Below are 14,388 nucleotides of genomic sequence, written 5' to 3'. Positions count from 1 at the left end.
AGTTCACCTAGCCAGTTTGCTCCAGGGATCCTGTCTCTGCCTCCTGAGTGGTAGAATAACGAGTGGCCACCACATCTCTCCAGCTTTCTCATGAGATCCAGGACCTGAACCACAGCCCTCACATCTGCAGGACAAACTCTTTATCCCTGGAGCCATCTTCCCAGACATTCTAGACTGTATTCTAATATGGTTGCATAACTGTTCGTTTTTGTGTCTTAGGTGCTTGTGAACTGTTTGTCCTCCCGAGAGTATGAAATTGTCGAAGTCAGGTTTAAAAAGTCAGCAAGTCTCTTCAGATGCGGATCAGGGACTGGAAGAGATAGTTTCCTGATTCAGAACAGTTGCTTCTCTTCCCGAGGACCTGAGTTAGATCCCTGGCATCCAAGCGACATGGTTTATAAGACCCTAGCACTCCAACTTCAGGGGAATCCAAGGCCTCTGGCTTCCACAGGCACCTGCACCAAACAATGTTTTTCAAAAGACATGGGTTAAAATTCCACTGTGCTTCCATTTATATCCAGTTGTATTTCTACAGCATCCATTTGCAGAGTGGTGTGGCCATAACAAAGACAGGTCAGTCCCCTTTACAGAACAGGTTGTAATGTCCAAGATGTCCAAGCTACTAGAATTCTGTGTTATTACTGTTTTCTTTCTGGTCGTTAGAAAGTCTTTTGAGGAAAAAAACAAAACAAAACCTCTTAGGAGTAGTTTTCATGGAGAATTTAGAATGTTTTTCTCAGAAAAGAGAGTAATTGCTCATTTTGCTTTTGATGTTTCCTCCATTTTTCTGCTCCCAGGAGTAATTTCCTGAAAGCCACACAAGATGATTAAGCATCCAATCATACTACCTTTAATATACTTTTCTTAAAACTTCTTACTTTTTCTTGGAGAGATTATACTTGTTCTTAGAACATTTTTTTTCTAGATATGTTCTCTCCTGAACACAGATCCACAGGATCCTGGTTGACTGTCTCTGCCCCTACGCCTAAAATGGAGTTTAACTTCAGTGTCCTCTTATGGCATTTGATTTTAGTATAAAGCAACGTAGCGAGGATGTTACAAGCAACACCTGTCAATAAAAAAAACCTATGACCAATGAACTGAGACCGGAAATAGGGGGTGGGACACTGGCAGGAAGAGAGAGGATGGTGTCCCACCTCCTGTATTCTGCCTCAGCTCATTGGCCACAGTCTTTTTTATTGACAGGTGTTGCTTATAAGTGATTATCTCTACAAAGCAAACTCTCCAATGAAATATGTATTAGCATTTATTGATATGCACACCAGGCCAGACTTTTTAGTAGCCTCTCACATCGGTAGCATTACTAGACTGGCCAGGAATGGGGACATGTTGAAGGCCATCCTACTGGAAAGATCTAATATGGTATCGTGAAGTTCAAGTCTAGGAATCATTAACAGGTAGATACAACGCACTACCAAGAGTGACCAAACTTCACCTGTGAGAACTTTCGAAGTTCTCAACTCTTCTTTTATGGATGTATCTACCAGTAAGGTAGAGAAGAGCAACAGATTATAGATCACTTGGAAAAGGCACAAACCGGTGACAATCTTCGATTAGCTTAAGGTTCTCTGCTGTGTCCTTGTCTGGCTCCAGGGTTTGACATAATTAGGGTGGTAAAAGACACACAGACCCACAGAAGCTGCGGTCTGGTAATCTGGATTTTCTGATGGAGAAGCTGCGGCACTTGAAAGCACAGCATGTTTGCTCTAGAGCTGAAGAGGGAGGCAGAGTTAATGATACAGCTGACCAGGAAGGTTGGGTTAATATATATACAGCTGAACAAGGAGTCAGGTTCAGCTAATCTCAGTAGGAGCATGCTCTGTTGGGGAGCAGTCGTTAAACATGGGTGTGTGTGTTAGGGAAGTGCACATGGGCACACACTATCAACATCTGCCTTCAGACCGGAGGAAGGCTTTGCTGTCCCACTGGGCCCCTGCCAGACAATGCTCACTCGGGACTTCATTAGCTCACTACAGCTCTCCTAGGCTCTCATCAGCTACAGAAGAGACAGACTGTCACAATTAGGAGGACTTTGGAAGATTGCACTTTCTTGGATCATTTACTGTAATTGAGTGCACGGAGGGAAAAGTCTGGACACATAAGTACAGCGACAGGGTTGTTTCTGTGCAGAGGGAGGTTATTGGGAGAAAATATATCCACTTTTCTTTGGGGTTCTTCGTGTTACTTTTGTTATGCTATATATAAACTTCAAAATTGAAAATAAGCTTGTTATCCAGATAATTTGGACAATGGATGTGATCCTCAGACTGCAGCAAGAAAATTCTCTTGGAGGGTTGGGGATTTAGCTCAGTGGTAGAGCGCTTGCCTAGCAAGCGCAAGGCCCTGGGTTCAGTCCCCAGCTCTGAAAAGAAAGAAAGAAAGAAAGAAAATTCTCTTGGGGCCTAGGAATGTAGCTCACTGGTAGAGCTCATGCTCAGCGTATGCAAGACCCCATCCCCAGTGACATGGGAAAAAAAAATCCCCCATTTTCTAAAGTTGTTTTTCCATCTTGATTCGTGTTTATAAGGATTAGGGAGAAAATAATTTTTATTTTTCTTCTTGATTGGTACCTCCAAAGAAGTATCTTATATATGTAAAAAAAGAAAAAAATCCCTTACTCATTGTTTTAGTTAGGGGTTCTACTGCTGTGAGGAAACACCACGACCAAAGCAACTTGAGGAAGAAAGGGTTTGTTTGGCTTACACATCACAGTCCATCAAGGGAAGCTAAGGCAGGAACACAAAACAGGGCAGGAACCTGGGGGCAGGGGCATGATGCAGGGCCGTAGAGGAGTGTTGCTTACTGGCTTCCTCCTCATGACTTGCTTAGCCTACTTCCTTCAGAACCCAGGACCACCAGCTCAGGGATGGCCTCACTCACAATGGACTGGGCCCTCCCTCATCAATCAGTAATTAAGAAAATGCACTAAAGGCTTACAGGCTTACCTACAGCCTGATCTCAGGAAGGCGTTTTTCTCAATCGTTGACAGAAAACTAGCCAGCACACATATATTCAAGGATCAGTTTATATAATAAAATGATAAGACAAGTTAAATAGAGTATTTCAGTTTCCAAAGAAATGATTAAACACGGGGTTTTATGTTGACAAATCCTGGGTCTTATGAGTGCTAGGCAAGTACTCTACTACAGAGTGATACCTCAGCCTGATAAAGCTCTTTGATATTATTTAATTAGCTATTTTTCATAACATCTCTGGTGTGAGCATGTGAATTCAAACAGAATACCTCAGCGAATGTATGGATGAATAAGTGCTTTGTTTAAGATCCCAGCGGCAAGGAATGACAAAGGTAGGTTTTATATACACTGAATACATCTCCCCGAGTTCTGTTTGGTTCCCTGAGCTCTAACCTGATGTTTTTCAGAACAAAAAAGACAGCCCTGGAATCTTCATCTTTTCTTCTTCAAATATTTGTTTCCTTAAAGGAATAAATGACTAAGTTTTGCTTCTGGTAACAATTGGGCAAGAAAAAAAAATGACAAGAGCAAGTCGGATAAATGCCTGCTTGGGAGTCCAGTGTGGTAGTGCACACTCGGGCTGCAGGTTAGGAGCCTTGGCATCAGTTCAAGGCCAGCCTGGTCAACATAGTGAGTCCCTGCCAGCCAGTGCTACACGATGCTAGACAGCCTTCTCCTCAAAGAGAGGTGGTGGTGTGGGTGCAGACTGAAGGGGTGGGTTAGTATCTTAGTCTACAGCTGTCTGTAGTAAAATGTTTTGATTACTGTGAATGTGGCTTCCTAGACCTTAAAAGCAGAAGTTGACCTTTATTTTCTAATACCGAGAGGTAATTTCACCTTCACTCATTTCCGTATCAGGAAAGAGCAAGAGGAAAAGAGAGAGATTAAAAAGATCGAGAAAGGGGTTGGGGATTTAGCTCAGTGGTAGAGCGCTTGCCTAGCAAGCCCAAGGCCCTGGGTTCGGTCCCCAGCTCCGGAAAAAAAAAAAAATCGAGAAAGAGAAAATAAAGTTTAAATGGAGCTAGAACACTCAGATACAGCTTAAATATTTTATAGAATTTCACATTTTTTAAGTTGATACATACTTTGAAAAAAATGAAAACTAAGTTTTTGGCAATTCGCCAAAGCCTGTTTTTTTTTTTTTTTTTTTCTTCTTTGTCTTATCATAAGTTTGGTGCTCCCCCTGGTTATTTGTTTGTTTGTTTTTCTCTTTTGTCTTGTTTTTGTTGTTAGAACTAAGCTAGTTGCTATGGGAGAAACCTGTCACTCAAGCTGAAATGAGCCCGTACGCCCACCACAATGCACAGTTTATGCGATGTTCACTCAAGACCTTATTACATTTATTTGGCTCTAGATATTTACTTTCTTTGAGGTTTAAAAAGCAGTTTTCCTTCACATGAATTGGGTTCTTGCGTTACAAACTGTTCTCAAAACTACAAATTTCTTTTGTAGTCTATAATTGTTAGAACAAAATCTACTCCTAGTGATTGCCACTTACCCTGGTGCCTCCCCTAGCTCTCATAGAGCAGTATGGCTGTCATCGACGTTGAATTATAGCTTTAGACTGAAAGGCACAGGATCTCTTTTGTTTCACAGTTGTGTGTAGCAGTGAATGTTCTTTGAATTATTTCTGGTTTGCTTTTCTATTCTTAACTCTTATTCTTAGCTTTATTTAGTCCTTCATGCTGGCATTGTGTTTCAATAAAAGCACTGATAAATGCCTATTGTTGTTGTTATTATTATTATTATTATTATTACTTTAATTCCATACAAAAACACGAATATATCTGAGGCGTTACAGACATCCTTTTGTGGTGTTCTTTTAATCCACGGAACAAATTCTTCTGGATAACATTATACAGACCTGACATTCAATTTACTGAGAGTAAATCTAAGTAGTGAAAATCTTACTCTTTGGATTTACACACATTCTTAAAAGTGCTGAAAATCTGCTGAGAGCTGGGGAGATAGCTCAGTTGGTGATGTACTTGCCATGCAAGGTTGAAGGCCTGCAACCCATACAAAACGTTTCTGGCCATGTGGCACACCCTTGTGATTCCACATTTGGGCAGGTAAAGATGGGCAAATCCTCCAGGTCCCTGGCTAGCAAACCAAGATTAATCAGGGCATTCCACACAAGGAGAAACCCTATCTCGAAAAACAAGGTGGGCGCTGAAAAGATGACTCACCCAGCAAAGGCATTAAGTCTCTTGTAAGCCAAATATTCCTTTTTCTTCTGTGACTCACCCAATGTCCAGTGAGAGGCTCCACAGGTAGTTTTATTTGCTGCCATGCCGAACAACCTGAGTTCAAATCACCTATGCGATAAAAGGAGAAAACAAACTTCCATCTGTCCTTTGACCTTCGCACATACCCTATGCAATACAAAAATTCTAAGTTAAGATCCTTTGGGCTGGGGAGATAGCAAAATGCATGCCAATCACTCAGCGACAACAAAAATCACTCAGCTCAATACATACACACACACACACTTTTGGGGGGCTGGAGAGACGGCTTAGTGGTTAAGAGCACTGACTGCTCTTTCAGTGGTCCCGAGTTCAAATCCCAGCAACCACAACCATCTGGGATGGGATCTGATGCTCTCTTCTGGTGTGTCTGCAGACAGTGACAGTGTGCTCACATACATTAAATAAATGAATACATAAGTGCCGAGATCCTGGTTGAACAGTGAGTGATGACCCACACCTTTAATCCCAGCTCTCAGGATATAGATCTCCAAGTTTGAGGGCAGCCTGGTCTACAGTGGAAGTTCCAGGACAGCCAGGGCTAGCACAGAGAAACCCCGTGCCCTCTTTGTTTCATTGTGACAGAGTAGCCCAGCAGAGTAGCTCTGCAGTTCCTCCTGCCCCGGCCATTATGCTTTCTTTTCTCTTCCTATGATCCTTTTTAAATTAATTTTTAAAGTGTGAGGTGTGCGTGAGAGTTCATTTCCAATACTGTAGGTGTGCAATTATCCCAGCACTATTTGCTGAAAGGTCATAATTTTAATATCAAATTCTGTATTTTATGCTGTAAGAAGTCACAGCTTCTTTGGAGTCTGAGTCAATGTTATACGCTTCTTTTGATTAAAGGAAGCTTAGTTCAGTTAGAAGCCATGGTTTTGGAAATGAACGACTTTTACCCAGTTCAGGAGATAGGAAAATGTCTGAGGAATGCGCCTTACTAAACCTTCCTTCTAACATGGCTCTGTCGAATGGTGCGATGAACTGTTACCTTTTCCTCGACAACATGGAACTCTCAGATTCAAAACCAGGCTCCAAACCACAAACTCAAGAGCTTTCTACCCAACCTCTTCAGGCTTTAATTCCCTCATCTATAAAATGAGAGCAGCAACACTGTTCCTCTGATAAGATAATTACAAATGAGCTGACTTCTGTGAAGCACCTGGAGCGTTTGTCTAACATCTAGTCAATACACAAACGTTGGTATTGAAGTAGACCGTGTGCTTGTGAGGCAATAGAAAGATGAATCCCCCAGATAGCTGGTAGTTTTGCAGGGGCTGTGATTCAGGCATGGGTGTTGCCAGAGATGGACCCCAAAGCCTTACACATATTAGGCAAGTCCTTTATCAGTTATGACCTCAGTTGTCCTCTTCTGTGAAATCTGGCAGCCATGGTGGCGATGTAGTAGCTTATCTGTATCATGGCTTTCCAAAGCGCTCAAATTAGTTTTTATATATATATATTTTTAAAAAAGCATTTTTGTGTTACATGCTTCAGCAATAACCATAGACAAATTTGCAATAAAAATAAACTCTCCCACATAAAACTGCTCCTTGGAGAAATGATGGACAGGCCAAAGAGAGATGGCAGGTAAATTTCCATGGCGTTGAGTGCATCCATGAATTTACACTGGAGAGTGTAGCCAGTTGATTAGGAGGGATATTTTTCTTTTTCTTTTGAACTCAGTGGAGACTAGAACATGGCTAAGTTTAAATGGGTATTGTCTTAAAAGATAGCACTTTCAAAAGAAAGAATTCTTTACCAATAGCAAAAATCCAGTTAGACATTTCCACAGTATAGTATACTGGTACCATTGCATTATATATCTTTATATATAGTACTGAATTGTTTAAATAATATGTCAGATGAAAATATGTTTCTAAAAATAATAGTAATAATAAGAGGAGGAGGAGGAGGAGGAAGAAGAGGAGAAGGAGGAAGAAGATGAGGAAGAGGAGGAGGAGGAAGAGGAAGAGGAGGAGGAAGAGGAGGAGGAAATAGGTTTTAAACAAAATCCTTAACTTCAGACAAAGGATGTATCAGCTGGAACTACACTACATTCTACAGAATATAAAACTAACTCAAAATGGATCCAATGCTCTAGGGTTCAAATAACTTATTCCATTAAACAGCATGATGTTAGTGAGTTCTGACCAGTTTTCTAAAACCTTTGTCTGAAGCAGTTTGATTAGGACAATGTAGGGAAGGCTTTCATTGAGATATCAAAGTTATCCCGTAGTTACAACAGAATCAAATTGCACCAATACAATTGAACATATAACATTCAGATGCTAGAACCCTTAGACTTGCTTAAAATATAAAAACAGGTATACCTTTCCTCTTTTATTTGTTTCACAAGATCCTTACAAGTGGTGATTTCAAGCTTTGATTCATTGGTTTGGGCTAATGCAATGACCATTATGAGGTTTATTTTGAAGCAATGGGCGTATTTCTCCCGGTGTTATTCTGTGAGTGTTGTGCTCCTAAACTTGAGTCTATGCACTTGCCACTTGGAAACTAATTTGGGGGAAATGAAAGTGGCTGGAAGTCAAATTAGACTTATCCAAGGTATGGCATCATACAGGGAAGAGAGGAGCTAGAACAGCCCATGCCAAACCAACCTTCTTAGGGAACTAACATATAAGAAAGGACGTCCCTAGGGAGGAAGATGAAGTAGAGGGAGCACTGGACAGGAGGACCATGTTTGGAACAGGTTCTTTATCACTGTGAGAATCTTGTCCACAATTAGATTCAGAAACTACTTCAACAGTTAGACCATGAGAGCTCTGACCTAAAGGATGTTTTCTATACTTGAACATGGTGGAACTGCAGAAGATTGAACTTAATCAACAAAAGCAGGTGACTGGTAGCCTGTCCTTACAAGACACACCTTGTCCTGGTCCCCTTCTTGTCTTTATTCTGCTTCTTGGCTGCCAGGAGTTGAGCAGTTCTGATCTGCTGTACCTACGTCCCTGCTCTGGTGGACTGAGATCTTGGAACCTTTCAGCAAAATAAATCCTTGTTCCCTCCACTTGCTTTTCTCCAGGATTTGGGCTAAAGAGAAAGCTAATACAGTTGTCTCAGGCAAGGGAGGCAAACGCTTGCTCTGATTGAATGTGTGTGTGTATGGAGGTGCTGGTGGTCATAAAGAAGTTTTGTTAGAAGTTCTCAGGACATTTTCCTTGACAGGTACTATGATAGAGGGAAATGAATCATGGGCCAAGGCTGTTCACTATATAAGGGTTTTTAGCAAAGACCTACACATGGATCACTGAACGCAGCAAGTTCTTACTGCAAGGCACAGACTTCAACACATATTTAAGAAGTAACGCCCATTTTAACAAGACCTCAAAAATAATTTAACTTCTCTCTGATATCTCTTCTGAATTAGATAAATTATTAGTAGCAGTATAAGGTTTAGTTATTTTTCTCAACATAAGTAATTCCATTTGTTTATCCTATCCCTCAGTTTAACCTTAATTTAGCTGTATTGACTATGTGTCTTTTGGCCACTGAACCAGTAGGAAAATTCAAAGAATTTAACTCGGCAGGGTTTAATAGGATAGAATATTCACAGAGGTGTGGGAAGGATTAAGGACAGTTACAAAAGGATGTTGAAGTTAACATTGAAAATAAATGCTGACTCCACCTGTTGGAGCTCCTGTAAAACAGAGGTCACGTGATCAAGGAGAGCTGTATCATGTCACTGGAATTAGGTGAGTGCTGTAGCTGTGGACATCTCCATGGCTAACTAGAGGGGAGGGAGCCGCTCAGCAACCCGGTTCTTCCTGCATTGTATTTACTTCAGGTATTCTCTCTGTGGCCAAGCTCAAAGAGAAGTCATCCGGTACACAATTCTAGGCTATCCACTTGAATGGATGTCATCATGGGTACCACGCAAGGTGGCAAGGGTGAAGACTGGATGCTGTAGGGGTGCAGCACAATACTCTTTGGATTTTGTTTGTGCCGGTTGCTTGCATTGTTTTCCATTTATGCTAGGAAGTGATCCAAGGACACCATCTGTACTAAATGTGCACTCTACTCTCGAGCTGTATCCCAGTCCTACAGTGTTTTTCAAACTGAGAAATTACTAGTAACTCACTGGAATATGGAAAGAATGGGAAAATCTATTAGAAAAAAATGATTAAAGACAGTGAAGCAGAGAAATTTACAGCTGTCTATGAGGACAGAATGCACAAAGTAAATTGGCACTTTTGACCTATTAAATTATCTTAAAGAGGTAGCATACTGCAGAGCGGAGGAGACCACCAACACTGCCCACCCCTGCCCACATCCCTGGCCCAAGAGGCAACTGTATAAGGCCTCTGGGTTCCCGTAGGGGAGGGCCCAGGAGCGGCAGGACCCCTGCACCTGAGACACCGCCAGAACCTGAAGGAAACAGACCGGATAAACAGTTCTCTGCACCCAAATCCCGTGGGAGGGAGAGCTGAACCTTCAGAGAGGCGGGCGTGCCTGGGAGGCCAGAAGAGACTGCACTCTGCGCACGTCCAGACGCCAGAGGAAAACACCAAACGCCATTTGGAACCCTGGTGCACGGAGGCTCCCGGGAAGAGCGGCGCAGATCTTCCCGGTTCCTGCCGCCGTGGAGAGGACTTAGGCAGTACCCCATGAGCAAACTTGAGCCTTGGAACCACAGGTAGGACCAACTTTTCCCCTGCAAAAAACCTGCCTGGTGAACTCAGGACACACAGAGGCAAAATTCCTCTAGGACCGGGCACTTCCTGTGTTTACCGGAAGTCCCACACCCTCGGATCCCGGCCCGCAGCAGCTCTCTGCTCCCAAACCCCATGGGAGAGAGACCTCACCGCCTGGTCAGGTGGGCACTCCTGAGGCTGCAGAGCGGAGGAGACCACCAACACTGCCCACCCCTGCCCACATCCCTGGCCCAAGAGGCAACTGTATAAGGCTTCTGGGTTCCCGTAGGGGAGGGCCCAGGAGCGGCAGGATCCCTGCGCCTGAGACACCGCCGGAACCTGAAGGAAACAGACCGGATAAACAGTTCTCTGCACCCAAATCCCGTGGGAGGGAGAGCTGAACTCAAGACACAGACCCACAGGAACAGCTGAAGACCTGTAGAGAGGAAAAACTACACGCCCGAACTCAGAACACTCTGTCTCCATAACTGGCTGAAAGAAAACAGGAAAACAGGTCTACAGCACTCCTAACACACAGGCTTATAGGACAGTCTAGCCACTGTCAGAAATAGCAGAACAAAGTAACACTAGAGATAATCTGATGGCGAGAGGCAAGCACAGGAACCCAAGCAACAGAAACCAAGACTACATGGCATCATCGGAGCCCAATTCTCCCACCAAAATAAACATGGAATATCCAAACACACCAGAAAAGCAAGATCTAGTTTCAAAATTGTATTTGATCATGATGCTGGAGGACTTCAAGAAAAACGTGGAGAACTCCCTTAGAGAACAAGTAGAAGCCTACAGAGAGGAATCGCAAAAATGCCTGAAAGAATTCCAGGAAAACATAAATAAACAAGTAGAAACTCATAGAGAGGAGACACAAAAATCCCTGAAAGAATTCCAGGAAAACACAATCAAACAGTTGAAGGAATTAAAAATGGAAATAGAAGCAATCAAGAAAGAACACATGGAAACAACCCTGGACATAGAAAATCAAAAGAAAAGACAAGGAGCTGTAGATACAAGCTTCACCAACAGAATACAAGAGATGGAAGAGAGAATCTCGGGAGCAGAAGATTCCATAGAAATCATTGACTCAACTGTCAAAGATAATGTAAAGCAGAAAAAGCTACTGGTCCAAAACATACAGGAAATCCAGGACTCAATGAGAAGATCAAACCTAAGGATAATAGGTATAGAAGAGAGTGAAGACTCCCAGCTCAAAGGCCCAGTAAATATCTTCAACAAAATCATAGAAGAAAACTTCCCTAACCTAAAAAAAGAGATACCCATAGGCATACAAGAAGCCTACAGAACTCCAAATAGATTGGACCAGAAAAGAAACACCTCCCGTCACATAATAGTCAAAACACCAAACGCACAAAATAAAGAAAGAATATTAAAAGCAGTAAGGGAAAAAGGTCAAGTAACATATAAAGGCAGACCTATCAGAATCACACCAGACTTTTCGCCAGAAACTATGAAGGCCAGAAGATCCTGGACAGATGTCATACAGACCCTAAGAGAACACAAATGCCAGCCCAGGTTACTGTATCCTGCAAAACTCTCAATTAACATAGATGGAGAAACCAAGATATTCCATGACAAAACCAAATTTACACAATATCTTTCTACAAATCCAGCACTACAAAGGATAATAAAGGGTAAAGCCCAACATAAGGAGGCAAGCTATACCCTAGAAGAAGCAAGAAACTAATCGTCTTGGCAACAAAACAAAGAGAAGAAAAGCACACAAACATAACCTCACATCCAAATATGAATATAACAGGAAGCAATTATCACTATTCCTTAATATCTCTCAACATCAATGGCCTCAACTCCCCAATAAAAAGACATAGATTAACAAACTGGATACGCAATGAGGACCCTGCATTCTGCTGCCTGGAAATCAACCTTCCAAGGAAATGGACGGAAGAAGCAAGCTGGAGTAGCCATTCTAATATCAAATAAAATCAATTTTCAATTAAAAGTCATCAAAAAAGATAAGGAAGGACACTTCATATTCATCAAAGGAAAAATCCACCAAGATGAACTCTCAATCCTCATCTTCGGTTGGTTTATATACAAGTGTGCAATTTCTAGGCTTGAAAGTAAAATGATGCTATCTGGTGCTGGATAGAGGAGCCTTATTTTTTATTATGGCAGCTTGCTATTTTTGTAACATGGTGATTTGGTTGAACACAATAAAGTACAGTAGTAACTGATCTCCCCTTCTTCCTGGATGAGTGAGCAGATGATTAAATGTTGATGTCAGCATCCTTGAGCATATTCAGATGAGCTTCTGCTTCTGTTGAAAATGATGCTGTGTTTGATTGTGGTCCGAAACTTTGATGCACTACTTGGCATCTCCTTCCTTGGAGGTCTCACTGTTTAAACATAACAGATTTGATAGCTTGTTGGTAAGGTGAGGTCCAGCTTGTCTCCACTAGGTCATCTTCATGTGAATCCGGTGGTTATACGGTTTTGTTTTAGGGATATTTCATTTTTTTAATAACGGTTTTAGCTGACATTCATGGAGAGAATGAATCCTTAGAAGTGTGCCACTAGTGAAAGGAAATCCTGTCTAGAGTATGTTTCTTTACAAAGCTGTGTCACACCATCCTTTGGGCCCTCTGCTGGAAAAGTAGAATCAAGTCTCAAATAATGCCTTTTAAATTGTATCCTCTAGTATTATAGATGTAGGACAGTACTGTATCATACCTCTGTGGATATAAAATAGCTTGTACCTGCTTTATGATACGTAGTAGTGACCGTGCTTTATCAGAGCTGTTTTTAATGATGTTGCTCAGAATGTTTTCTTTCCAGATGATGATTGAGAAGCTAATTTAAAAAAAAAAATGGTGCCAGGTACCACAAGAGTAACAGAACTGTGCTGTTTTCTCGGGTTTTGTTTTTTTACTTTTTTTTTTTTTAATGGAGTGTGCTGGATGTCTCTACAGTTTTGTTCAGATGACTGCAGAACCTGGAAAAGCTGTTGCTGCTGCTGATGCATAACACACTGCTATTATTGGTCTTTTTATATAAATATAAATATAAATATATACAGATATATAATTTGAATTTTTGGAAGCTTTAGCTGTGCTGTCAACTTTGGAAAAAAGTATCCCTGTTTACTGTGTTGAGTTGGCACTGTACAGAAATTAACAGCCATATTGGTCTAGAAATGTTGAACTTAAGTTTTTTCCATTTGTACTGGGGTAACGCACTGTATTAAATATGTAAGGTCTTATCTACGTGGGTTTGATTACAATAACTAATAAAGTATTCTCTAAATGAAAAAAAAAAGAGGTAGCATACATGGCAAAGGAGACTTATTCCATGAATATAATTCAGAGTTTACAATGAACCTGATAATGTCCTCTCGTAGCCTATGAGAATTACACAATGCTAGCCAGGTTTGGTGGCTTGGCCCTCTAATCTGAGTGTTTGGGAAGCTGATGGGGATGAACCTAAAATGGACTAAGTTCCAGGCCAATGTGAACCCCCGTCTGGAACGGTGAAAAGCAAGCAAACACCACATTTAATTCTCCTGCAGCGAAGGCTAGGTAAACAGTCAACCGCTGTGGATGACTTGATGCAATTTAACACGGCAGGAAAGGTTTTCACGGTTAACTCGGTTAATAATTAGTTAAGGTACGGGGTACAATCTGTCATTTCAATTCCTAACCTAAAATTAAAATCTCTTTTAAAAAGATAACAAGGACACAAACTGCTTACCCCCGATAGGAGAAATTTTAGGAAAAGGAAACAGTGATTAAAGCCTGCCGAAGGTCACGTGACTGTAATAATTGTGCCTGCTTAGATTACCGGATGGCTATACTCTTGCAGCTGGTGTTTTCTAAACTGGTCCCCTGCCTTGGCAACCCCACAGTCATTATTGGCTCCGTATTCCACACCTTCAAAGGCTCCTTAGCTCCTGATGCCTATCCAAGGGAAGACATGCCCTGTTCCTCAAGTTGCTCCTGCATGGCATCGGTCTTTTTGCTTCTCTCCAAAGCATGCATTTTGTTACCTTCTGAAGAGAAAGAACCAGAGCCATGGAGATTGTCAGTGCTGGGATTAAAGGTGTGCACCGCCACGTTCAGCCCTACACATATTTGTATTGTCTCTCCTTCCTGAGTTCTGATTCTGGTCCTCGGGAGGCACTGGGCAGAGCAGAGCCCTGAGCTACACACCCAGAATCCCCTTCCCTTGTCTACTGGTCTTTTGCCTTTCAAATGCTCTTGCTCACCTCAGGAGCCACTGCTCCTTACCAGAGCCATGCAAAGAGCCCTGGAAGACGCCAGGTGGTCATTTGTGTATCTGATTCTCAGGCCACCGGGTGTCAGGATGTGTAAGGCTTGTACTGAGTGGTGTGCTCCTATTGTTCAGCCATTGATTCCTGAGTCCACTGTGTGCTTTCCATGGTGAGTTATGGCAACACTGGAAACTCCCCACTCGTATTATCAACCATAAAGGTATTGGGCC

The sequence above is a fragment of the Rattus norvegicus genome, chromosome 14, assembly GCF_021556685.1.
Source record: "Rattus norvegicus strain SHRSP/BbbUtx chromosome 14, alternate assembly SHRSP_T2T, whole genome shotgun sequence".
NCBI lineage: Eukaryota > Metazoa > Chordata > Mammalia > Rodentia > Muridae > Rattus > Rattus norvegicus.
The sequence above is the reverse complement of the archived record's forward strand: the minus strand, read 5'-3'. Positions refer to the sequence as shown.